The sequence below is a fragment of the Hypanus sabinus genome, chromosome 1 (genome assembly GCF_030144855.1).
Source record: "Hypanus sabinus isolate sHypSab1 chromosome 1, sHypSab1.hap1, whole genome shotgun sequence".
Taxonomy (NCBI): domain Eukaryota; kingdom Metazoa; phylum Chordata; class Chondrichthyes; order Myliobatiformes; family Dasyatidae; genus Hypanus; species Hypanus sabinus.
In genome coordinates this window covers 59,208,173-59,234,118 of record NC_082706.1, presented here as the reverse complement: position 1 = coordinate 59,234,118, position 25,946 = coordinate 59,208,173, and the positions used below count along the sequence as shown (strand labels likewise).

Below are 25,946 nucleotides of genomic sequence, written 5' to 3'. Positions count from 1 at the left end.
TCAAATGTGTGTAGGACAACATTTCAGATGAGATCACTTGAGTTGTCAAGGCGTGATCTGGCATCACACTGTTACAGTGAAGTTCAACACAAGTTGGAGAGTAATTACCTTCTAACTGGGCACAGTGCTGGTATCTGGAATGACCATCAAACTCTCTGATGCTCTTCCTGTCTCGATAAGAATGGTGCATTTCTGCCATCTCCAATCTGTGGCCTGGTTCAGTTTGACTCTCTCCATTGGTATTATTGCCTGTTCTAATGGTCTGCGATCTCTCTACAAATTTGATCCTCCATATCCCTCAGGCTGTTGGGTGCAACCAAGTCCTAATAGTGGCTACAATATCATAATTCCTGTCCTGAGCTCATCAGGCTTTCCTACCATGCTTCTTGCGTTGTGATATACATTCATTGCACCATGCTCAGCCATTTGATTGTTGACTTTGTCTGAGGTCTGAACAACATCTATCTGGTGTCAAGAAAACAATGTCGCAAAAACAAAGGAGCTGATTGTGGATGACATGGGGAATGGAGACAGGCTAATCTCTATTGACATCAATGGATCTGGGGTTGAGAGGGTGAACAGCTTTAAGTTCCTCGGGATAAACATTACCGAGGATCTCACGTGGTCTGTACATACCGGCTGTGTTGTGAAAGGAGCACAGCAGCACTTCTTTCACCTCAAATGGTTGAAGAAGTTTGGGATGGGGCCCCAAATCCTAAGAACTTTTGCAGGGACACAATTAAGAGCATCCTGACCGGCTGCAACACTGCCTGGTATGGGAACTGTACTTCACTTAGTCGCAGGAACCTGAAGGGAGTGGTGCAGACAGCACAGTGCATCCGTAGATGTGAACTTTCCACTGCTCAGGACATTTACAGAGACAGGTGTGTAAAAAGGGCCCAAAGGATATTGGAGACCAAATTCACCACAACCTCAAACTGTTCCTGCTGCTACCATCCAGGAAACCGTAGCACAGCAAAAGGACCAATAGTCTCCGGGACATCATCTTTCACCAGTCTATCAGACTGATTACGTTATGCTGATACAATTGCATTTCTATGTTATACTGACTGTCCTATGTACAAACTAGTTATTATAAATTATGATAAATTACACATTGCACATTTAGATGGAGACGTAACATGACGATTTCTACTCCTCAATTCAATTCGTCCTCTGCACTATCTGTTCTGTCATTCTGACTCCCATTCCCCCTACAACTTATTTTAACCACATCACCCTCTTCCCCCACACTAACACTAGCAAGCCTTACCACTAAGATATTAGTCCCCTCTTGTTCTGCTCCCCTAACTAATGAATCCCCTATCATCTCTTTGACTTTCCTCTGCCAGGCAATCCCCCCAACAGTTTCCAAAGGGGTCCAGCTGCTGTTGTGCAGGATAGCAAGAAGAGTACTCTGTGATGTCTATTTAAACTCATTCCCCTTCCTGACTCTTACCCAGTTTCCTGTGTCCTGTACCCTGGGTATAACTCAGCTCTCTTCATGTCATATCTACCACCCCTTCCAGCTCCTGAATGATCCGAAGTTCATCCATTTCAAGTTCCAACTCCTTAAAGTGCAGGGTTACAAGCTGCAGCTGGATGCACATCTTGTAGGTGAGGGCATCAGGGACACTGAAGGTCTCCCCACCTTCCCACAAATGTCACCCCTAATTTGTAATGACCAGTCTTGTACTGTGAATTTTTTTACCCAGTGACAATATGTGCACAGTGAATTTTATATAGAGAGATATTCATTTTAACAGCTGGCAAATCACTATCGATAAGAACTCTGGGTTGGATCGAGTTCATCTGCACTCTCACACAAACTATGTTGCAGGCCTGTAACAGGTAATGAAGGATTTCCTGACCACCAATGTCTATATGTGGTTTGCTTGCTAAATGATGCTTTAAAAAATCAGATTTCCAATTATCACTCCACTGCCTCCCACTTTCAAATTCTCCAGCACATTTGCATCGCCACAGTACACACAGGTAACACCATTTTCTGTATTGAACATAAATATTTCCTCTGAACCCTCTCAGGAATTGAGGATATATAAAAAATCTTGAACCTATGTGACCTCTCGCTAAAAGAATAATTGGGACTGAATAGGAATTTTTGAACTGAAGTAAGCTCTGTCTTCAGCGGTTAGCTAAGACAGGCTCATTACACACTGAGAGCTGGTAATATTATATATTGTACCCTCATCTGTTGATAACATTATATATTGTATCCTCATTTGAGTAAAGGGAGGAGGACTCGCTGATAAGGCCAAGAATAAACATCTATCTGTTTATAATTAAGTCAGGGCCTTGCAAAGGGAATAACTGAAAAGGACTGGACAGTACATCCATCATCCTAATTAAAACCTTGATTTGGCAAATTCTCCTATCTAAGAAGAGCCGGCTGATGGCATAGTGGCATCGGTGCTGGACTGTGGAGCGGAGGTTCCGAACTTCAAATCCAACTGGCTCCCCCCAGCACACTTTCCATCCGGGCGGGGTTAAGAGCTTGTAAACTTTTAGAAAATAAAACTTAGCCGGCAGAAGGCAATGACAAACCACTGCTGTAACTTGCCTCGTATGCGAATTTCAGATACATCAGAATGGTATGGGAGGCAGTCATTTGCTAACCGGAAAAAATTCGAGATGCAATCTTCCTTTCCCTTTTCCTTATCTCAGTAATTAAGTTTTGCACCAACAGATTTTGGTGGGCATACCAGTTCAAATAACATCTTGCAATAATAATGTATGGGGCTTTCTATTTATAAATACATGGTTGTAACCTGACTAAGTCAGTCAGGTCACTGTCGTAAGGTGGCAGTGCTTATGTGCCTTACCTCTGACAACTACCTCTCAAACTACTGCAGGAGAATGCACAATAAATTATGGTGATGATAAGAAGCTGGTCTCCCAAGTTTTATTCAGATTCAACTTCAGCATTTGGCATCATGAAGAGGATCCCAACACAGGCAGTGCCAAGCAGAAGGGCTGAGTAAGAGGCCAGACCACTCTGGGGACTGCAGAGAACGACCGGGCACCCAAGAGGTATTTTATGTTTTGTCACTTTCCGTTAGTTCCTTTGGAGGTATGATCCCTTGCCCAAAGCTGATCACATACCTTGACAGGATCAGGAAAGAATCTGTTGGTAGACTCGAATAAGGTAGGCAAAATTTTCATAAGTAGGCAGGAGGTGGACCCGGTAAATTTTACTAAGTGGGCAGGAGGTGGTACCAGGTAAATTTATCAATTTAGCAGGATGTGCCAGACAGGTAAATTTACCTGATTGTTAATTCAGCAGGAGGCTTTGTGCTGGGTAAATTACTTAGAGAACAGGGGTCAATTGCAGACGATTGAAACAAGTGGGCCAGGAGCAGCCTGACACAATGTGTGTCAGAGTTTTCTAGACAAGGAAAAAAGTTTGTGAATGTTGAGTGCAGCGCTGAATAAGAAATTGGGGAACAAAATGTGCCCACTGGTGGGGTGGGGGGGGGGGGGTGGACCTGGGATATACCTGATGAGAACAAGCAGTAAATTTGATATGGAAAAAGAACTGTGGAAAGAAGTGGAACTTGTTGAAACAGGAATGGAAGGAAAAGGCAGATGTAAAGTAGAACAGTATATTATTAGCAAGTTGGAGGAATAATGCATGTGACAAAGGGACAGAGGTATGTACTGCAGAAGGAACACCAAAGGTTGAGAGATGCTAAAAGCGGAGCGTGAATGGAAGGATGGGCGCCGAAAAAGAGAGCAGGAAAAACAACGTAAGCAAACCAAGGCTGGTCCAGATAGGAGAGAAGGGCAGGAACGCCAGTCTGAAGTTCGAACTGATAGGGAAACAAGGGATCCCAAAATCATGTCTGGCATACCGACCCTGTTTGAGGACAGTGACCGTGATGAGGAGTGGGTACCCACCCTACCTCCCTCCCCCACCTTACCAGGGCCAAATGCACCGAATGTTCCTGAACCCCAATCCTCCCAGTACTCAGATACGGTGGCTGCTATGGTAAAACAGCAACACAGGGAAGGGGAGGTCCCTATACCCTGATATCCAGAAAGGGAATACTGAGGATTATTCCGACACAGGGAGGGCAGAGTCCAATAAAACCCCAGAGTTAATGGTTACACAAAGACAATTGCCCACCCAAATGCTGCCCAGTCCACGAGCAGGAGGATGGACAGCCCTCAGTGATTCCCGTGTATGCACCCTGGAAGCCTCAGGAAATGATAATGATCACGAATCAGGCCCCAGATAGAAAAGAAAAACCAGCACAGTTTGCTCAGTGTGTCCGCAGTACAATACAAATGTTTAATGTGACCCCGCAATATTTATTTGGTCTCTGCTGCATGATTCTCTCAGCTGATGATGGGTGGAAATGGAAGGTAGAATTGAGATTCCAAACCTATCAGGAGTTACAGGTAGGAAACCATAATGTGAATGAACAGACAGACCAGATTATTCAAGCCTTGGAAAGAGCTCTCCAGCAACCTGTTAACATCACTGAAGTACTTGAATGCAAACCTAAGCCTGGGGAATCAGGACCAGACTATTGGGTGCGATTTGTGGCCTGCTACGGCACTTTCACAGGAGACCAAGCCTTTAATTATGGGAATCAGTCCCCCCAGTTTAATGCCTTACTGCTCCAATGCTTACCAACTAAGTTAGCCAACATGATTAAAACAAATAATATGGACTGGCCTGACAATGACCGAAATCGAATGCGACGAGCTTTGACAAATTATTGGGACCCAGCTTTCGAATCCCGATCAAGCCCAAACAGAACTAATATTAAAGGTGAATATGTTCAGTGGGATGAAGGATGCAAGCGGGCTATATCTGGGGATCAGAAATGGGAACAAAAACCTACCAAGGGAAAGGTAGGGACAACAACCCGTTTAGAAATTGACAAGCAAGGAAGTTTCCGACCATGAGTACCACCCCTCAGGAAGTGCCCCTCAACATGCAAAATTGCAAGTTGCTGGAATTCCAATTCCATTTATGATTGATGTGGGGGCAACCACAACAACTCTCGATCAGGAAATAGTATCGGAAAAGGGATTTCAGCTATCAGACACTACAATTACTCTGTCTGGGTTCAAAGGCACGGAACATATGTATTCACGTACCTAGCCACTGCAGGGGGAATTCCAGGGGAACCCAGTTTGAGGTTTCATTTAGAGTCACCACCAGTTGGGAGTGTAGTCTAGCAGGGAGAGACTTGCTCTGTCCGTTGGAACTCGAGTTTCTAAGCACGGACAAGGATACCACCCTGGGTCTAGCGAACAACTGACAGCTTCCCCAGTTTCCAACCCCCACTGGTGGGCACTTAAGCCGGACTCCACTGCATTTGCACCCCTTCTGCCAGCAGGCGACCATCATGTGACTCTGTGCTATGACCCTCTGGGGAGCTCAACTGAGGAAAGCCAATATTATGCACCCCTCAAGGGACAGAAGTTCCTAGTCACGGTAATCGGAGAGGTTAAAGGAAGAGAGGGCAGTGCATTTCTGGCCAAAGTTCCGTTTTTCCTTTGGCGATAGACAGGACTGGTGGTTCCCCAAACCACCGCTAGGGTTTGCCCTGGATTCATCTCCAATACTGGAAGACGGGACATCTGGAAAGACATTCCTTTAATATTGACTGAACCCACGACTTTGTACCCCATCTCTGGGCAATTTCAGACCACGAGGTCGGCCGCATCAACTGCCCCTCCCATCTGGATCACTGTGGAAGGAGGACAGACTCCCATCCATTCCGCAATAACCCCTCAAGCCCGAGGTAACGTTTTATGAGGACGGAAGCTCTTTTGTGGATCCAGCAGGAAAACGATATTCTGGCTATGCGATAGTGACGGACAGTGAAGTAATTGAACAGGCCTCCTTTGAAGCAGCCGTCTTCGCCCAGACAGCTGAGCTGTTTGCTCTGACTCATGCCTGTATCCTAGCAACAGACAAAAGAGCAAGCGCGTACACATACTCCCCTTATGCATTTGGAATTGTATATGACTACGGGGCTCTCTGGGAACATGAGGATTCCTGAGTTCCCCTGGCCACCCCCTTAGTAATGCCACCTTTGTAAACATTTTCCTCACCGCTCTACAGCTACCTCAAGATTTGGCTATTATTAAATGTGCGGCCCACACCCGCATGTCCAGCCGGGTCACTAAAGGCAATGCTTTAGCAGATAAGATAGCGAAAACTGCAGCACAATCCTCGGTAGCTGTCGTCCCCTCGGGTTCCCGTCAAGCAACCTTCTGTGACTTAAGCAGAATGGGTTTGCCAGGCATGCGAGAGGTACGTACTTTTCATGGGGACACCTCTGAGGAGGAGTGCAAACTGTGGTCCCAGATGAGGTGCCAGAAAGACCTGACCTAGGTTTTTGGATCACCCCAGCATGACAGGATTATGTTCCAACATGGTTTTTACCAATATTGGTCGATTATATACATAATTGCACACACCTGGGAAAGAAGGGAATGGTTGGTAACCTGTACCCTGCACACTGCGTATGACTTCATTGACCGGTGAACCTTTATCGTGTCTACATGTTGATTTCATTGAATTGCCTAGTGTATATCGCTACAGATACTGCTTAGTTATTACAGATGTGTTTAGTAGACAGATTGAAGCTATTCCAACTACCAATAATCCTGCTATGACTGTTATGAAGGTATTATTATGGGAAATTATTCCCAGGTACGGCCTGCCAGAGATGCTGAGCTCTGACAAGGGCCCACACTTTGTGGCGAAACTAAATGAAGGGGTATGTCACAAGCTAGCTATCAAGCAACTATCCCACCATGTACAAGACCCACGGGCTGCTGGCATAGTGGAAAGAGCCATTGGCCCTCTGAAGAGTAAATTGGCCAAACTAACTGCAAAGACTGGACTCCCTTGGTTGAAGGTCCTCCCATTAGCCCTATTCCACATGAGGATTGCCCCACAGGGGAAAACTGGGTTGTCACCTGTTGAAATAATTTATGGACGGCGCATGAGGACACCTTGCTCCCAGAAAGTCTACCAGCAAAATTGGTTATGCATACCTCAGGGGAAGAGATGGGGAAACATAAATGCCAACTAACCAAAATTCGCCAAGCATTACATTCACAGGTACGACAGACTCACAAGGAAGAGAACTACCCCACAGAGAGGAGTGACTATCCCACCATAGAACCTGGGCATTTTGTCCTGATCAGAACTGGGATCGAGGGAAACTTGGACCTCGGTGGAGAGGACCATATCAGGTGTTACTGACCACTCCCACAACTGTGAAACTGAAGGGGCAATCTCCGTGGATACATCGAACAGACTGCAAACATGCTACTGAAGGAACTGAGTAGAACGACTCACTCGGACTAAAGGAAAATGTATTGGTTGATTGTGGTGTTCGTGTTTATGACTCTGAGAGGGTCACCCCAGCATCCGGCAGTCTCCATGTTAACACCTTTCTGTCCCTCTGTCACACCTATGCCAAACAGGTAGAACTAGGGGCCTGCTGAAATTGCACAGCATGGTATAACTATGATTCCAATGTCAGTAATCCCACTCAACCAGAGAGAGGAACTCTCAGCCTGGGCTTTCTCGGGGAAGTGAGGTCAGGAACTGTGGTCCAGTCAGAGGTGACTGTGGCTGTCAGTGTTTTGAGGGATTGTATCTCAGGCCCCCACCAAATGGAACCTCCTGTACTGAGAAACATGCATCCCGGCCATACTTGCAGGTGCCCAGCAGCGGAGAGGAATAACTGAGACTGAGCAATTTTGGATGATCACTTTTCTCTCCTATGGAGTAGCCAGGAATTCACGAGAGGTAATTAATTTGGCTACAGCACTTGAGGGCTGGTCACAATACTGCAGGGGCCCTGATGGAAACACAGGCCCAAGTAACAGAAATATTCACTGAAATGATTGCAATCCGGCAAACAGTCCTACAGAATCGTATGGCTTTAGATATTATCCTAGCTGAGAAAGGGGGAACCTGTGCTATTATTGAGACAGAATGCTACACCTATATCCCCGATGAGTCTACTAACATTACATCCCTCTCCAAGCACACTGCCCAGGAGATCGACAGCATCGAGAAAATAGGGCAGGATTTACACGGGTGCACCGAAGGATCGAAATGGTATTCTTCAAAGGTGTGTTCAGTGATATGTGGGGCATGATATTCCATTATGGCCTAATATTTGTACCTATCATTGTAATAATTACTGATATACGCTGTTTCTATCCACTGATAAGTCAATGCTGTAGTCAGGTGCTTTCTCCGTACAAAGTTACTGCTTTGTTGAAAATGTAATGATCAAAAGGAGGGAATGATAAAGTATTTAAAAGGGTTAACATCTTGTTAAAAAATCGCAGCCCGTTTTTCTGAAAGGAACTGTTGATGATCAACTGATGTGCTAAGCCATGCTGAGTCATATTTCTTCTTGAGCGTAGCCAGCTATGATTTCAGGATGCTTATCTCCTTGTGCACTCACGTGTAGAGATAGGACAGCTTCAGTCTGTTCTCTGTGTGTAAGCCATTAAGACTATTTTGCAATTTCTCTTTAGGGGCTATCATGTAGTAAATAACTTTGACTCCAGCCTGTCTTGTGTGGGGGGTATCTGGACGGATATATCTGTAGTGTAACGGGAATTGTTAGTCAGTTAGTGGATTAGCGACTAACTGAGTAAGCCCCGAGTGTTTGGAATAAAGAGTTTGTACTTATACGGTCTCTCAGTGACGTTATCCGGATTTGACTTCCACAGAATGGGAGTGGTTTTAATTGGCTGGGCTGCTGGAAGCACATCACCAGACCTGGAGTGATTGCAACTGGGTCTGACAGAGGCATAACTGGTTCTTCTGGGCACATTCAGTCTCACTCCAACTATTTCCTCTTCCTTTCTACAGGTACCTAATGTCTAAAGGACCAGAGTTTGAGTAAATGAGACTCACCAAACTTTCTCCCCACTGAATCACTGGAATCTCCGATTCAGATGGGTTCTCTCAAGTTGATGCTCTCAGTCCTCGGGCTAGTTCACTTGGTGCTAGTCCCTTGTCTACAGTCGTGGTTTGCTTCCAGTTGGGATTTTTCCTCCAATAAATCTCTCACAGCAGGCCTAACTTTAACAAGAAAGAGAATGAAGCACATGAACAATAAAATGGAGAAATAAACATTTCTGTTTAATGTTACTAAGAACAAAATTCACTGACATTTATACATTGAAGGCAAATATAATGATCTCAGTGAACAATCTTTTATTGCCCTTCACAGGTCACAAAACGATATGGGATAAGAAGGAGCCATCATTCAGTCATGGTAAGACATAAGACACACGAATAGAATTAGGTGATTCGATTCATCTGGTCTGCCCCACCACTCAACCATGGTTGATTTTTATTCCAGAACCATATCCCTGCCTTCCACCTGTAACCCTGAAGCTACTTAGCAATCATGAGTATATTAATCTCTGTCATAAACATACCCAAATGGCAGCTCAACCAATCTCTGCAGCAACAAATTCCACAGATCAGACATCTTTTGGCCAAAAATTTTTTCTCATCTCAGTTTTAAAGGGAAGCATTTTTATTCTGAGACTGTGCTGGCAGATCACAGACTCCCTGACTAATGGAAACATCCTCTCCATAGCCACTGTATCCAGGCTTTTCAGCGTTCAGTAGGTTTACTTAACCGTACATCTCCCCACAACCCCATCGTCCCTCTGAACTCCATTGAGCACAGGTCCAGAACCATCAAATGCTCCTTGTACATAACACTGATCATTCCTGAGATTATTCTTGTAAACCTCATTAACAACAACTATACTGAACACATTTCCAGGAATAACAGACAAATTGATACCAGGATAATTTACAGGGAAAAGTTGTGGTTTCTTTACACAGAATGAGCCATTTACATTTCCAGGTTAAAATAGGTCCATTTCAGGAAATTTAATCCATTGCAGGGTGAATGTAATAAAAAGAAACTGGAATTACCAGAAATACTCAGCAGGTAAGGAACAGCTGTGGGGAGAGGAACAAACTTTACAATTCAGTTTAATAATGTTTCGTCAGAATGACCTCAAACTTTTTCAGATGTTAGTCCAGATTTGCAGCAACTTGAGATTCTGCCTGATTTCCGCCGAATGACAGTGAGGGGGGATTTCCAAACACAGTTTGAACACCAAACTCACGGGTTTACTTCCACGGTTCTAAACAACAGAACAGCCCATTTACTCAGAGCCTCTCCCTGTGAGGGATGGAATACAAACTCATTCTCTCCTCAGACTGACAGCCATTGCTCCCAAAGGAACTCCAGAAACAAAGATCTGATCCCAGACCTGGAATATTCGCTCAACATCCCATAAACCTGGGCAGCTTGATCCCCAGGTCCATTTTACTTGGAGCTAAAACTGTGATATCCCAAGACCCAACCTCACAGAGTCACACAGCTGAATCTGCCACTAAACAACCCTGAGAGTCTCACATATCGTCTCCACTTCTCACACTGGGTAGTGCTATCCGGGATTTCCCCACAACCAACATCCAGCTGCTCGAAATTTCTGCTTCATTGCAGAAGGACGACCATCCAGCCCCATCGGTAAAAGAACTAAACAAAGTCAAAGCTAAAATACCAACAGTTCCATTTGCCTAGAATGTAGATCACAGGATTATAGCCCAAGCACCAACTCTCCCAGTACTCTTTGCTGACAGTAAATTGCAGTAGTGTGTCAGCCAGTCACTGTTCAAAATCTAGCACCTCCACACCAAAGCACAACAGAACTGGTACCTGATGATCCTCTGGCATTCCAGCTAACAAAAACCGATCCTGGAAATAACACAGCGAGGCTAAAGATGCAAAAGGACACTTCACAAGGAGGACAAAGGTTAGAAGGAAGATTGCTGATAGAGAACTTTCAGGTGGTGGAATACAGGATGGACTGAGGTTGACCAAAATAGTTGATGTACATCACTGAAGTGAGGTGGGGGAGGGAGGTGGGGTTAGGAGACTGGACAGAGGTAGAACAAGATGGGCAGGGATGAGCAGATGGAACCAGGTAGGAGAAGGGATCAAGGACAATTACTGATGGTCCTCCAGCAATATGCAGATACTGGATTAATTGTTCATACTACTGCACAAAATACCCTAAAATGACAAAGTTAGAGAAAACAGTAAGAACTATGCCATATATACTTTGACACATATTTTTATCAACACACCTCAGAGAGTTTCCCATCCGGACAATTCGCGCCTTTGCATGGTAACTGCTCTGCCCATGACTGTGAGGAACGGCAGAGATCTTTGGATACAGATCAACACAACGCAGAAACCATTCTCCCCCCCTACACTTCCCAGTCCCTCGGTAAAGCAGGCAGTGAAATCAAAGATCCCCACAACCTGGGACATTCTCCTTTCTCACCTTCCCCAGTCCAGAAGACACACCAGCCATAAAGCTCAAGCACAAAGGCAAGGAGCCTCAGGAAGCGTTGGGGAAGTTAATGGGACTCAGTGGCCAACTTCAGATTTCCCCAACACAACATGGAGGAAGCATCACCACCCATCCGGGGACTGTCCACACACACCATGTAATCTGGCGTCACAAAGCGGAAGGCTGGGCAGATTTGCGGTACACAGCCTCACGTGACCTGTTGACAGGCCTCCCATTTCAATTCTGCAGAAATAGACAGCCTGGGCTCCTGGTTTATATCGTTCAATGCAGATTAAGTGAAGTCTACACATTTTTGACAAGCCCAGATAACTGGGTACTAAATGAGTAATTAGCCCTCAGTTCACGGCTCATGGCCAACATCAGACCTCCCTGCTTGGGACTGGTCTCAATACTCACCGATAGGAAAGAGATATCTTCGTCCTGCAGACAGTGAACCCGACCCCTGGCCCCCTGACCCAGGAGGCGAGAATCTTTCCCGATCCCGCAGTCAATTCACTGCAGCAGAGCGGAAAGGAAAACCCTGTCCACCCAGAGACTGTGAGCATGCGCAGAGATTGTTACATCGTCTGGAGGGCAGGGCCTCGGAAACAGGCATGTAGATGCTGCCCAGCTGCGGTTAAATGGGAAGGGCAAACGGGATCACGTGACCAGTGAAGTCTCCCACCCCAACCAGAGATTCCAGCTACCCAAAACTCTGTGGAAATAAACAAACTTGCCCCTCACATCTTCCCTCACCTTAAATGTATTAGAGATTTCAACCCCCAAGAATAATATATCATCTGTCCACTCTATCTATTCCTCCTGTAATCTTATAAACTGTCATCCAGTCTCATGTCAGCCTGTGCCGCTCTGGAGAAAACAGCATGAGCTTATCCAACTTCTCATTATAGCTTATTCCCTCTAATCCAGGCAGTATCCCAGTAAACCGCTTCTGCACCCTCCCCAAATCACCTGACACCATTCCGAGAATGGGGGGGCAACCAGAACTGTATGAGACACTCCAGGTGTGGTCTAACTAGTTTAACATAGCTGCAACTCAACTTCCCAACTTTTGAATTCAATGCTTCAACTGATAAAGAGTACCATGACATGTGCCTTCAATATATATTTTTTTCTTGTATTTTTAATTTTTTTTTCTTTTGATGATTATTCTTATTTTTTTCATATATAATTAATATAGGCTTGATTGATTAATGTACTATGTTTTCCTGTTGATATTTTAATAGGATATTGTTATCTTATTATTAATTTAATTTCAAGTCTATTGCACTTATACCTATTCATTATTATGTTATGTTTTTTTTTATATATATGAAATTCAATAAAAAGATTGAAAAAGAAAAAGAAAAAAGAAGAGATTTGCCTTCTTAACCACCCAATCAATCTGTGCAGTCTCTTTCAGGGAGCAATGAGCTTGAACACTCTGCTCATCAACACTATTAATGGTTTTACAGTGTACTATCTCATACATTCAGGGGTGCAGTGCTGCGGGAGCTCACCGGAGCGCCACTCCGGCACCTCTGTAAAAAAAATGTCAAAATAAACAAGCAGGGAAGTTAACAGCGGCCGCATATTAAATAGAGGGAATTTTACAGAAGCAGGGGTTGGGGAGAGGGGGTGTTGGCTGGTGGGGAAAATACCACTAATAACATTAGGATATTTGATCATTTTCGGTGAAATCCTGGAGCTGTGATGGTTTTTTATTTAGGTATTTGTGAAATTCCTTCTCGCTCGACCCATTGTCCTAAGAAGCTTGGAAATACCTGTACACTAGCGTGAGTATTTTTCTGCTCTTTCCAATGGGTACCATTGGATTCCAGGAAGGAGCTATATTAAGCAAGGAATGAACATCAAAACGTAAGTTTAAAACTCAAAAATAATGAAAGAAAAATTCACTGCTCACTTACCTTCAGCCTGATTTTCAGATTCAGATTCAGATTCAGTTTATTGTCATTTAGAAATCACAAATGCAATGCAGATAAAAATGAGACAACGTTCCTCCAGAATGGTATCACAAAAGCCAAAACAGACTACACCAGAAAATCTACATAATGCTTGGCAATCCCCAATCTGGAGAGGCTACTGCATATTGATATTGTGCTACCGTCTTAGCACGTCCCTAGAAAGGAGCACCAAATCCACCAGACAAAACAAGACCAAAAACTAAAGCTACAAGAACTGCACAAAACCACATAGTTACAACAGTGGAAACAACAGCATAATTGATTAAAAAAAAAACCAGACCATGGGCACAGTAAAAATAGTCCAAAGATGTTAAAGGACTACAAGTTCAAAATAAATCACCACAGAGTTTCCACAATTCCCCAGTGTCCCGACAGAAGGTAATGATCCAAATCCTCTTCTATACCTAGATAAATTTAGCTTTTTTTACAAGCCAAACGAAAAAAAAATATCTAGGCTATAAACTAGTTTTAACTCATTTCAACTGTCATTAATAGCTGATTAACCCCTTGGCCTCGCTCCACCAACTGTAGTTGACTGGAAAGAGGCTCTTTTTCTCTTTGTGTTGATAAGAAAAAGAGTAATTTAGTGAGGCAATGAACAAGATAATATGCATTTCCAAACATCCCAAATGGTTGCTCTCCTCCAGTGAACATTTGTTACTTCAAAAGTATGATATTTTTTATTTGTATAGATACAATAATAATGTATGTAATGATTCAAACTTCTTTAACTTTTTATATATTTAAAGACTAAACAGAATCTATATAGGTCTAACCATGTAATAACCAACGTATGAGGATATTGTGAGTATCGAGACTCACAGGTACACTTCCTGTCCAACCATTTCTGCGAGAGAAATGGTATGAGGCACATTTGCTAAGGCTTTAGCAATAGTTCATTAGATGTTCTTTCTTCATACTTGATTGCTTGGTTCCATTTTTATTGTCTAAAAGTGTTAAAAAACCTTAATTGCTTTATTTGTCATTTTTATACCTGCTTAGAAGCACTGCTAAGCGCTGCAGGCCCTGCTGGCTGCTCTAATTCAGTTGTAAGGCTACACATGTGGTGGGCCATGGTCCGTGGAATACAAAAGTAATTTTTTTCCCATTAATAACCCTATAGCTTCTAAGCAAACAACATTATTTTACTTGCTTGATAATTATATTTTATGATAATTAATTAAGTGCAACCGTGCAATACTTTGTCATATTATTAAATTATTATATATGTAATTTCACCGGTTATACAGAACACTGAAATGTACTGATAGGCTATAATCTGGTTAATGTCTTAATTATCGCTGTATATCTGGAAATCATATATTTCTTTCATCTTGGTTTAGTGCTTGACATTATAAGAAGCCCTATTCATTCACATCCAATTTGTGTACCTGCTCATTACATGAATGGGGCAAGGAAGTTGCCCAGCACATGAATTGAGCAGGCACACAAATTGCGTGACATACGACGGTCGATTGATAAGATCGTGGCCTAAGGTGGAAGGAGTCAATTTTACAAAACCTGGCAATTTTCAATTATCTGAAACAGAAATATCACAAAAGTTATTACCTTCAAACTTTCTGCATAATCAAAGCTTTGAACTGCACGTGCATGTAACGAGAGCTCTGTAACTTTAGGCCTTCCAACTTGGGCCACGAACTTATCAATCACCGCTCGTGCAGCTCCGCAAGCTAAACAATTGGCACTGCTCCCCTGCTCCAGCTGTTCGGCACAGCTCGGGCCCTACCCTTTCCCAATGCAACCGACCCAGATTTAAACAACCCCGGGATCAAGCCCCTGACTCACCAGGACCGCACTGGAGAAACGTCGTGGCAGCTGCAATCGACACCGCGCATGCACTTAGCAGGAGAGGTTCGCGGCAGCACCACCGGTGGCCGGAGGTCTGCACATCGCCGCCAGTGGCCGGAGGTCTGTATAGCGACACAAGCGGCCGGAGGTCTGCACATCGCCACTAGTGGTCGGAGGCGGGAGGGATTTACATGAGAGGCAAATCACAAACGCGACAAAATCTGCAGATGCTGGAAATCCAGAGCAACACAAACAAAATACTGGCAGAACTGCCGGGCAGCATCTATCGAAAAGAGTCAACAGTCGGCGTTTCCAGTTGAGCCCTCCTTCAGGACTGAGATGGAATGGGGGAAATATCTGAATAAAATCTGGGCAGGCGAGGAAATGTCTCGCTGGAAGGTGATAGGTGAAGCCAGGTAGGTGGGAAAGCTCAAGCGCAGAAGAAAATAGCATCTAATAGTAGAGGAGAGTGGAGAATAGGAGAAAGGGATGGAGCAGTGGACCCAAGGAGAAGTGATAAGTGGGTGAGAGGACGTGAAAATCAGAGAGGAAGAGTGGGAGTGGGAAGGGGAAATTTGTTCTCCGGAAGGACAAATCCATATTCATGCCATCAGGTTGGAGAGCGGTTTACTCAGACTGAATATAAGGTACTGATTTGGACCCTGAGGGTGACCTCATTTTGGCACAAGAGGAAGCGATGGGTTGAGACGTCGGAACGGGAATGGGAATCGGAATGAAAGTGTTTGGACACTGGGAAGTCCCGCTCGGAGCGGATATATCAAAGGTTAATTTATTACCAAAGCAGGTATCCATAAACAACTCCGAGGTTGTTTTTTTTTTCCTTTTCCAGAGAGTCACGAAACAAAGAAAGAGCATGGAAGTCGACCCAAGAGAAAAATCAAACTCCCACCCCATCCCCACCTCGCATAAAAGGGAACGGCATCCCGATCATCAAACCCTAAAACCCACCCCTCCCACAGAAAAGGGAAAAATAACATCGACCGCCCCCCCCCAAAAAAATACAACGCTACCCCGCACAACTGCGGAGGAGCTGGTGCCATCAGTGTCGAGGCGGCCGCATCGGGAGCAGCGGACACAACGGGCGACCCCGAAAGATTCACAACTGAAGTGTCACCTCACCTGGAAAGATGTTTGGACAACGGAGAGAGTTCGGCCGTCCGGCCCTTTCACTATGACACCCCGAACTCCTCATCAAATCCGTCTAAACGAATCTGGGCGAATCACACAAAATGCTGGTGGAACGCAGCAGGCCAGGCAGCATCAATCGACTTTTCAGTCCGAGATGCTCCGTCAGGATCCGAAACGTGGACTGTGCTTCTTCCAATAGATGCTGCATGGCCTGCTTCGTGCCACCAGCATTTTGTGTCTGCTGCTTGAATTTCCAGCATCTGCAGATTTCCTTGTGTTTTGGCGAGTCAGCTGTCTGAATGATTCCCTGACTTTCAGAGCAAGGGGTATCTATAGTCCCCATTGTCAGGGTGATGAGTTTACCAGGAGACAAAGACTGCAGGGTCGAGAGGTTTTCTGTTGACTGTGCGTGGACCCCGCTGGCAATTCTGGTGTTGTGACCCGAATCGAGATAAACACCACCCTGCGACTCCACCAACAACACGGCACAGCCAAACGCATAACAGGGCACTTTACATCTCACAACACTGGATTCAGTGATAAAACCCGTGATTGATGTTGTTCTCCCACTGAAATCATAAGAAACGTCCATTAAGGTGTTGTTAAATATGAGTGCTCCCCCACAGGTGACGTCACACAGGGGTTCCCCACACCGGGATCTGCCCTCACGTGCACGGTGTCTTACGTCACCCACGCGCTGCTGTGCTCGGTTTAACGGCTGAGCGTGACCAGCCCCTCCCTCTGCTGTAAACAGAGAATTCGCAAGCTGCGCTATTGCCATTGGTGCGAAGCGATATCAATCACTTGTCACACCCAGTAGCGGAGACCGACCAGCCGAGAGGGCGTTACCCCCACTTAGTCGTCTCCCGCTCCCGTGACGACCAGCCGTCAGAGCGAAGTAAACGTCCCGCTTTTTGATTTATTTCCATTTCCATCCGAGGGAAGTTGGGGGCTTTTGTGGACATCTCCTGCCTCCAGTATCCTTCACCGTGTTTGGAAATTCCCACAAACTGTCATCTGTCTGTGAGCGGCTGGAAATTTAAAAAAAACACTCAAGATGCTGGAGACCTGAAATCAGATCAGGAATTGTTTGAAGCCATTCGGACACAGGGTGTTGGAGCTGAAGCATTAACTTTGTTCCTCTCCTTAGATATTCTTCACCTGTTCATCGTTTCTTGTATTTGCAGGGTTTTTTTCAGAACATTTCGTTGGACTGATTTAAGTATTCCTGGGAAGTGGACTTGTGTAGGACGCACAAATTAATTCAATCTCTTGCAACACAGAAACAGGGATTTAGGCCCATCTAGTCTGTGCCATTTTCTGCCTGGACCCACCCAGACTCTAGATGTCACTCCCTTTGCAGTAGGTTATTCAGGCAGGAATTTCCTTTCAGGAATCCATGTGGCTTTGGCATATCTTGTCATGTGTCTCAGGTATTCCGTAATCTCATCCCTAACAATCGATTCCAACAACTTCCCAACCACTGACACGTCTATAGTTTCCTTTTTGCTGCCACCTACCCTTCTTAAATAGTGGGGTAACATTTCCAATTTTCCAGTCATCCTGTACAGTCCCAGAATTTATCCATTCTTGAAAGATCATCGTTAACGCCTCCGAAATCACTCTAGTTACTTCCTTCAGAACCCAAGGGTGCATTCCATCAGGTCCAGGAGATGTATCCACACTCAGACCATTAAGCTTCCCGAGCAACTACTCAGTCGTAATCTTCACTGCACAAACTTCACTTCCCTGACACTCTTGAATGTCTGATATACTGCATATGTCTTCCACTGTGACGACTGATGCAAGCTACTCATTCAGTTTCACTGCCATCTCTGCATCTCTCATTACAATATTTCCAGCGTTATTTTGTACTGGTCCTATTTCTACCCTTGACTCTCTTTTACTGTTTAAATACTTAAAACAGCTTTAATATATTTTTTGGTATAGGTCGCCAGCTTCCTCTCAAGATTCATCTTTTCCTTCCAAATGACCTTCCTAGATTTGTTCTGCAAGGTTTTAAAAGCTCTCCAATTCTCTATCTTCCCACCAGCTCTGGCTTTTGCTTTTACATCGGCTGTGACTTCACTGGTCATCTACGGTAGTGTCCTTCCCTTTGAAAATTTCTTATTTGGAAAAAGATCTGTCTTGCACTTCTCTCATTTTTCACAGAAACTCCAGCCATTGTCGCACGGCTGTCCTTCCTGAAAATGTTCCTTTCCAGTCAACTTTGGCCAGTTCCCCTCTTTTACCATTGAAATTTCCTTTGTTCCACTGAAATAGTGACACATTTATTTTTTCCCTCTCAGATTCCAATGTGAACTCAATCATATTGTGATCACTGTTCTCTAAGAGTTGCTTAACCTTAAGATCCCTTATCACCTCCGGATCATTGCACAACACCCAATCCAGCACAGCCAATCTCCTAGAGGGCTCAACAACGAACAGTTCTAAAAAGCCATCCTTTAGACATTCTACAAATTCTCTCTCTTGATGTCCAGTACTGACCTAGTTTTCCCAATCCACTTACTTCTTAAAATCCCCAACGATTGTCACGACATTGCCTTTCTGACACGCCTTTTCTATCTCTTGCTAGTGTAAAGGGGATTTCTTTTTCTCTTTGTTACTGTGTATGTAATGAAAAGGGCTTCTTTGTTTTGCTAACTAGCAGGAATGCTCCTTTGTTGCGAGAGAGTGCTGGAAGCTTGTTTGGGTTAAAATTTACTGATAACGAGAATAGTATTCCTTTGTAAACCAAATGGGGATTAATGTTCTTTCTTCTGAGTCTGTAAGCTTTTGTTGACGGGCTTTTGGGCAGATCGGCGCGAGGGGGTGAGAGAGAGAGGACACAATGCTGTAAAATGGGCGAGGAACGGACCCTAAGCGGGGGACCGAGGCCAGGAGGTACTCCGAGGAGGGGGGATGAAGCTAGATGTGCTTGGTTGACCACTCGGAGGGTCCTGAGCTACAAGTTGAGGAGTTCGGAGGGGATCGAATGGTGGCCAGGAGACTTCAGTAATTGAGCTCCAACGGTTGTGCACGAAGTGGTTTGGACTTTGATAAGTTTGGCGCCTTTTCTTTATTTTTTCTCTTCTATGTACTGTACCATTATTAATCACTTAGATATAGCAACCTTTATAAATTGTACTCACTTAATCACATATGGTGTACTGTTTTTGGGCGAGGCGGGGACATCACACAGCATCAACACCAGCTGATTACCCAGTTTGGCGGGGCCGAAGGCTGCTCCCCCTAGACGAGAACGAGCTGAGCGAGCCTGAGGCAACCCAGGGGGTTACATTGTGAGGTGCTCGTCCGGGATTGATTTCTGTGGAAGCTGTGTGATCACCATCTTTAAATTGTGTCTGCGGCGAAGAGCTGGTGTGCCTTTGTGGGTGTGCGATTGCTAGTTATCACTGCGTGTGTGTTGGGTGGGGTGGCTGCTGTTCCTAGCCTGGTGGTCGTTGTTCGAGTTCCGACTAGTGCTGACGAAATGGTGGTGGGACCATGGGCTGTCCGTACTGTTTGGAGAGTGAGGAGTGACAGGTTGGGATGTTTCAGCAGTGGTGAGCTTCGCCCGGTTGTTGGAATAACGTCCAGCCCTAAAGGGGCAGAGGCGTGGGCGGAGCGGACCCCTCAGTTGTTGGGTGAGTGGCAGTGCTTGGCTGAGGAAAAGCGACAGGACCGGGTTGAAAGTTTGAGTAGGCGGGCTGGTGACTTTGTTAGAACTGTCGGGTGCAATTACCTCGAAGTGACCGCTGCCAGTTCTGGGAACGTGTGGGAAAATGCGTGTGGTTTGACTGGAAGTCAAATGCCGCAGCTGGGGGGCTTATCATATCCGTGGCAGGAGATTGGTGGGAAGTTTTTAGGGTATCCCTTTTGCCAAGGGGATCTGTCAAGGGGATCAGTTGTTCCGTTGATTCGAGAGGTGTCGGGAAACTTAGAGGATGCCCAGTGGGGGAACGGCTTGGGGTCTCTGGGGGAGCACGTTCTCAGCAATGTACCAACGAACTCCCGAAAGGAGCAGACCCTATTCCTGAAGGCTTAGAGCAGGGGTCAGCAACCTTTACCACTGAAAGAGCCACTTGGACCCGTTTCCCACAGAAAAGAAAACACTGGGAGCCGCAAAACCCGTTTGACATTTAAAATCAAATAACACTGCATACAACGTTTTGTTTTGCCTTTATGCTATGTATAAACAAACTATAATGTGTTGCATTTATGAAATTGATGAACTCCTGCAGAGAAAACGAAATTACATTTCTGCATGCAACAAAAACATTTTGAACTCCGAAAAAAAGACGTTGGGTTGAAGGTTACTTTTAAGTAAAATACTCAACGTCTATTTGAGTCCTCCTTGTATTTATGAAAAACGCCGAACTTAAATTTGCCGCCAGCAGCAAAAATAACATCAGCCAGCTGTCAACCTGAAAAATAAAAGGACTATTTCACTGAACAATGAAAACATATGAATATACGTAAAATAATAGGCAATTAAAATATTTATCATACTTGTTCAGGTTGACTCACACCTGACAATGCAGTCGTATTCAGTAGGGATGGATCGATGCTTAGGGGAGTGACCGGGAAGGATAATGTGTTTTTTTCCTCTCTGAACTCACAGAAGCGTTTCCCAAACGATGTTTGCATTGCGATGATTGCAGAATGTAAATACTCCGAATTTATCATGTCGTGACCTTGTTTGAACTCTCTCAAATTGGGGAAGTGAGACAATGTGCCTTTCTGTAAATCTCTGGCAAGCACTGTCAACTTGCGCTCGAATGCCAAAACATCCTCCAACATGTGCAGGGCTGTACGTCCTTACCCCGTTGAAGAGCTGTGTTCAGCGTGTTCAGGTGCGCTGTCATGTCTACCATGAAGTGTAGCTTTTCCAGCCACTCTGGCTGTTCCAGCTCAGGAAAGGTGAGCCCTTTGCTGCCCAGGAAAGTTTTCACTTTTTCCAGACACGCGACAAAGCGTTTCAGCACCTCCCCTCTGGACAGCCAGCGATAGAAACACGTTGTAGCGGTGTGCTACACACAGTCAGTAAACTGCAGTCAAAGATAGCTTTATTCGAACTAAACAGCCTTGCTTTTAAGCCTCCCTCAACCCGCCCCCCATGGGCACGGATGCTGCAAAAGACACGTACTCACAAACCCCCGTAGGCTATCTCCCTTAGCCTGAACGCTGGCTAATTGTGAGCCGGTTCGGATGTGTCAGGAAATGGGTCGCCACAACGTCTTATTTAGATTGTACAAGATCACCATAATCTTCAAATTTAGATTTACATTTCAAAAACTAACAAACTAACATAAAATACATTTTAATTAAATACTGACCATGTAGCGGTGTGCTACTCGCAGCGCTAAAATTACGACACGGAGTCGGTAACTGCAGTCGAAGGAAAAAACTTTATTCGAAATCTTCAGCCTCACTTTTAAGCCTCCCTCAACCTGCCCCCCATGGCGCAGAGGCTCCAAAGCTCTGTGCTCGCAAACCCCCGTAGGCTATCTAATTGTGAGTCGGTCGGATGTGCCAGGAAAAGGGTCGCCACAACCATTTATTTCCCAAAGCAACAGGGAGCCGCAGCACAGACGTAAAAGAGCCACATGTGGCTCCGGAGCCGCTGGTTGCCGACCCCCGGCTTAGAGGGACCAAGTGCACAGGTGTTGTTACGGATGGATGGAAGTCAAGTTAAAGCCATCCTCGGCACCGGTTAAGTTGCTGTACAGTTTGTTTTATAACTGTTATTGGAAGCATTTACCCTTGACGACATTGAGGACACTGGAGATTCGGGGTACTAGTGCCGGTGATTATCCAGACGACGGCTGTTGGTCAGTGAAAATGGAGTTCTTCGAGTCAAATGTGGAGGAGACTGAGGTTCATGAATCGTTAATGCTGATGTGTCCGGACCCTGTTGAGACGGGCACCGTTTCTGTTCTATAGAGAACCAATATCCTGCTGGTGCGCTTGGGGGCCTGCCCGGAGGAGGTGGGTGAGTGCTGTTTGGAGGCATTGTCGATGCACCCAGAGTTTCGAGCTGCATGTGCGGACGTGTGTAGCAGCATTGTGCCGATACCGAATTCAAACAGGAGCCAGTGGTGGTACGGCCTGGGGGAAGTATCTGAGGGTGAAAGCCTCTGAGTGTACGCTGCGAAATACCACGAGAGAGGGGAGTTGTCTGCTGAATACACCTCGGAGAGAGAGAGGTTGCGGCTACTGGCCCCTGAAGCCGTGGAAGACGTAGGCAACGTGTGTGTGTGGATTATATTGCGCTGAAGAGGCGCACTGTCAGTGCCCAGAATATGGCCCTGAGGGCCGAAGAGGCGATGGCCTATCTGAGTGGTGCGATGTGGTTTAAGGTGCTGGATCTGAGGAATGGATGTTGCCAGATCCCGATGAGTGGGGCCGACAAGGAGAAGACGGCCGTTATAAATTCCCTAGGAGTATTCCGGTCCGAAAAGATGCCACGGGGCATATCTGGAGCCCTTGCAACCTTCCTGCGGGGCAGGTGGATGACCATAGGGGATGAGGAGGCGTTTGGAGTTTTGGTGTATGTGGATGATCTCTTGGTATTTGGATTTGCCTCAGGAGAATATGAAGCGGGGTCGTTGCAGGAGCAGCTGAGAACTACCGAGTTAAAGTGTTTTCTGGACACGTGCTAGGGCTGGCGAAGGTCGCAGCTCGTGAGTGACTGTCTCTACGGGATCAAGTTTGAAATGAAGATGGAGAGACTGGAGAAAGTGATCTGGAACCATTCGGAAGACTTACAAGTTGGAGAGAATGAAGAAAGTTGTCTGACTGAGGGCAATAGCAAACCGAGAACCTGGAGAGGGGAGTTTGCGGAGGTGAAGAAATTACAGACAAAACTCAGCAGAGGGAAGCAGAAGCTTGAAGGGAACCTGAAGATGACCATCGACAGTTCAAATGAAGTGCAAAACCTGAAAGTTGATCTGGAAGAAAAAGCTGTAGAGAAGTGCAGTGAATACTGAACAGGAGGCTAAAGAGACTGCAGGAGCAGTGCAGGCCACGTGTTTCCGTTTGGAGCAGATCAAGCAGCAGCTACCGATCGCAGAAATGAGGAAGAATACAGATTCGATGGATGATGTGCTGGATGTGTGGTACATGCTGCCTTTTGCTGACTTTCCCTCGATTGAGGAGGAGATCTTTGGCCCTTCTCCCATTGAGTTAGGTGTAGCGGGGAGGGTTAGCTGAGTGCAGTGTGGGGCATGAGTGAGAGGTTGGTTGAGAGAGAAGTTGGTAGTGGGCCCAAGGTATCCCCAGTTGTGTCCGAGCCTGAAGGGGTTAGGTGAGGGGGTATGGAGGTCTCAGAAGGGTTAGGGAACTCCCAGATAGTTGGCCTAAGTAGCGCCTGAGGAACAGGGCGTGAGGTTTACTGTGTGTGGAGGAGATGTCACTGTTCATGTTTGGGTTACGGTGTGTTGGCAGGAAAGGTTGCGAGTTATTTAATAGTCATGAGGACATGACTTTTATTTGGTGGGGGGAGAGTGTAAAGGGGGTTTCTTCTTTTTTCGTTGTTACTGTGTATGTAATGAAAAGGGCTTCTTTGTTTTGTTAACTTGCAGGAATGCTCCTTTGTTGCGAGAGAGTGCTGGAAGCTTGTTTGGGTTAAAATTTACTGATAACGAGAATTGTATTCCTTTGTAAACCAAATGGGGATTAATGTTCTTTCTTCTGAGTCTGTAAGCTTTTGTTGACGGGCTTTTGGGCAGATCGGCGCGAGGGGGTGAGAGAGAGAGGACACAATGCTGTAGGCTGGGCGAGGAACGGATCCTAAGCGGGGGACCGAGGCCAGGAGGTACTCCGAGGAGGGGGGATGAAGCTAGATGTGCTTGGTTGACCACTCGGAGGGTCCTGAGCTGCAAGTCGAGGAGTTCGGAGGGTCCTGAGCTGCGAGTCGAGGAGTTCGGAGGGGATCGAATGGTGGCCAGGAGACTTCAGTAATTGAGCTCCAATGGTTGTGCATGAAGTGGTTTGGACTTTGATAAGTTTGGCGCCTTTTCTTTATTTTTTCTCTTCATATGTACTGTATCATTATTAATCACTTAGTTATAGTAACCTTTATAAATTGTACTCATTTAATCGCTTATGGTGTACTGTCTGTTTTTGGGTGAGGCGGGGACATCACACAGCATCCACACCAGCTGATTACCCAGTTTGGCGGGGCCGAAAGCTGCTCCCCCTAGACGAGTACGAGCTGAGCGAGCCTGAGGTGACCCAGGGTGTTACACTAAGTTTGCAGTCTACATCCTGGCTGCTGTTTGTAGGCCTGTATACAACTTTCAAGGTCTTTTTTAACCTTGCTATTTCTTAATTCAACCCACAGAGACTCTACACCTTCTAATCCTATGTCATTCCTTTCTAATGATTTAATATTATTTCTTGTAAACAGGGCCACACCGCTTCCTTTGCCTAGTAACTTATCTCTCTGACACATCTTATATCCTTGGACGTTCAGCTCCCAATGGCAGCCATTCTTTAGTCAAGTTTCACGATGGCCACAACGTCATAGTTGTCATCTGTGAAACTTGGCAACTGTTTCTTGGAAACTGTTTGTTTCCACGGATGCTGCCTGAACTGCTGAGTTCCTCCACGGTGTTGTGTGTTGCTTTGACCACAACATCTGCAGAGTATTTTGTGTCCTGTTTACCAAACTGTAGCTGAAGTTCAAGATCATCCATTTTATTCCTTATGCTGCGTGCATTCAAATACAACACTCTCAGTCCAGTATTTGTTGCTTTCCACTTTAATAGTACCACACCTCCATTGCCCTATAACTCATGACACTGGCTTTGATTAAGCTTTATTTCCTGCCTTTTCTTTCTATAATCTCTGATGCATGCTATCTTTGATTTATTTCTGTTTTCCTCTTCCTCAGCCCAATCACTTCAGTTCCCATCCCCCTGCCAAATTTGTTTTAACCCTCACTAACAGCTTTATCAAATGTGCCTGCTAGGATACTGGACCCCTTCAGGTGGAACCTGTCCGTTTTGTACTGTCTGTACCTCCAAAGGAAGAGACCTCAATGATCGAGGAATCTGAAGCCTTGCTCCCTACACAAATCTGTCAGCCACACATCAATACTGATCATGCTATTCTTTCATAGCTAGCTCAGAGCACAGGCAGCAATCCTGAGATTACTATCCCAGAGGTCCTCAGGAATCTGCGTTGGCAATATTTCTTTTTACATTCTATGTCAATACATCGGATGACAGTATTGATGGCCCTGTGGCCAAGTTTACGAATGATGTTGAATATTGAAAAGCCTGGATAAAGAAGTTGTGGACGGCTATAGTATCTGGCTATCACAATGCCATAAATACAACTTAAATATACAAACTATAGGCTTGCTCTGCAGCGTGACATTCAAAATTGGAGAATGGCGCTTCATTCACAAAATCCTCATAGCACACAGTGACTGTGTAATGAAACTCGCCAATGCAGCCCCACAGTGCACTATGTACTGATTGCATGTGAATAGCCTCCCCTCCCCCAACTCCACTCTCTCTGCGTCACCAGCAGACTGGAAAATCTCACATTTCGCTGCCTTCGCTAGGACATTAAACGGTGAAC

At 45.4% G+C, this 25,946-nt stretch overlaps 1 protein-coding gene across 9 annotated transcripts in view; it reads right to left on the bottom strand.

The window, feature by feature from the left end:
• The window catches only part of LOC132394179 (zinc finger protein 239-like), a 37,685-nt gene extending 22,437 nt beyond the window's left edge, over positions 1-15,248 (bottom strand). For 8 of the 9 annotated variants that reach the window (XM_059970023.1, XM_059970067.1, XM_059970074.1 and 5 more), the window contains exons 1-2: positions 15,201-15,248; positions 8,936-9,103 (exon numbers count right to left, since the gene is read on the bottom strand). The gene's annotated coding sequence lies outside the window, so the exon portion shown is untranslated. The remainder of the gene's footprint in view (positions 1-8,935; positions 9,104-15,200) is intronic. The other variant, XM_059970032.1, reaches the window with a different exon arrangement.
• Positions 15,249-25,946: the final 10,698 nt, after the last annotated feature.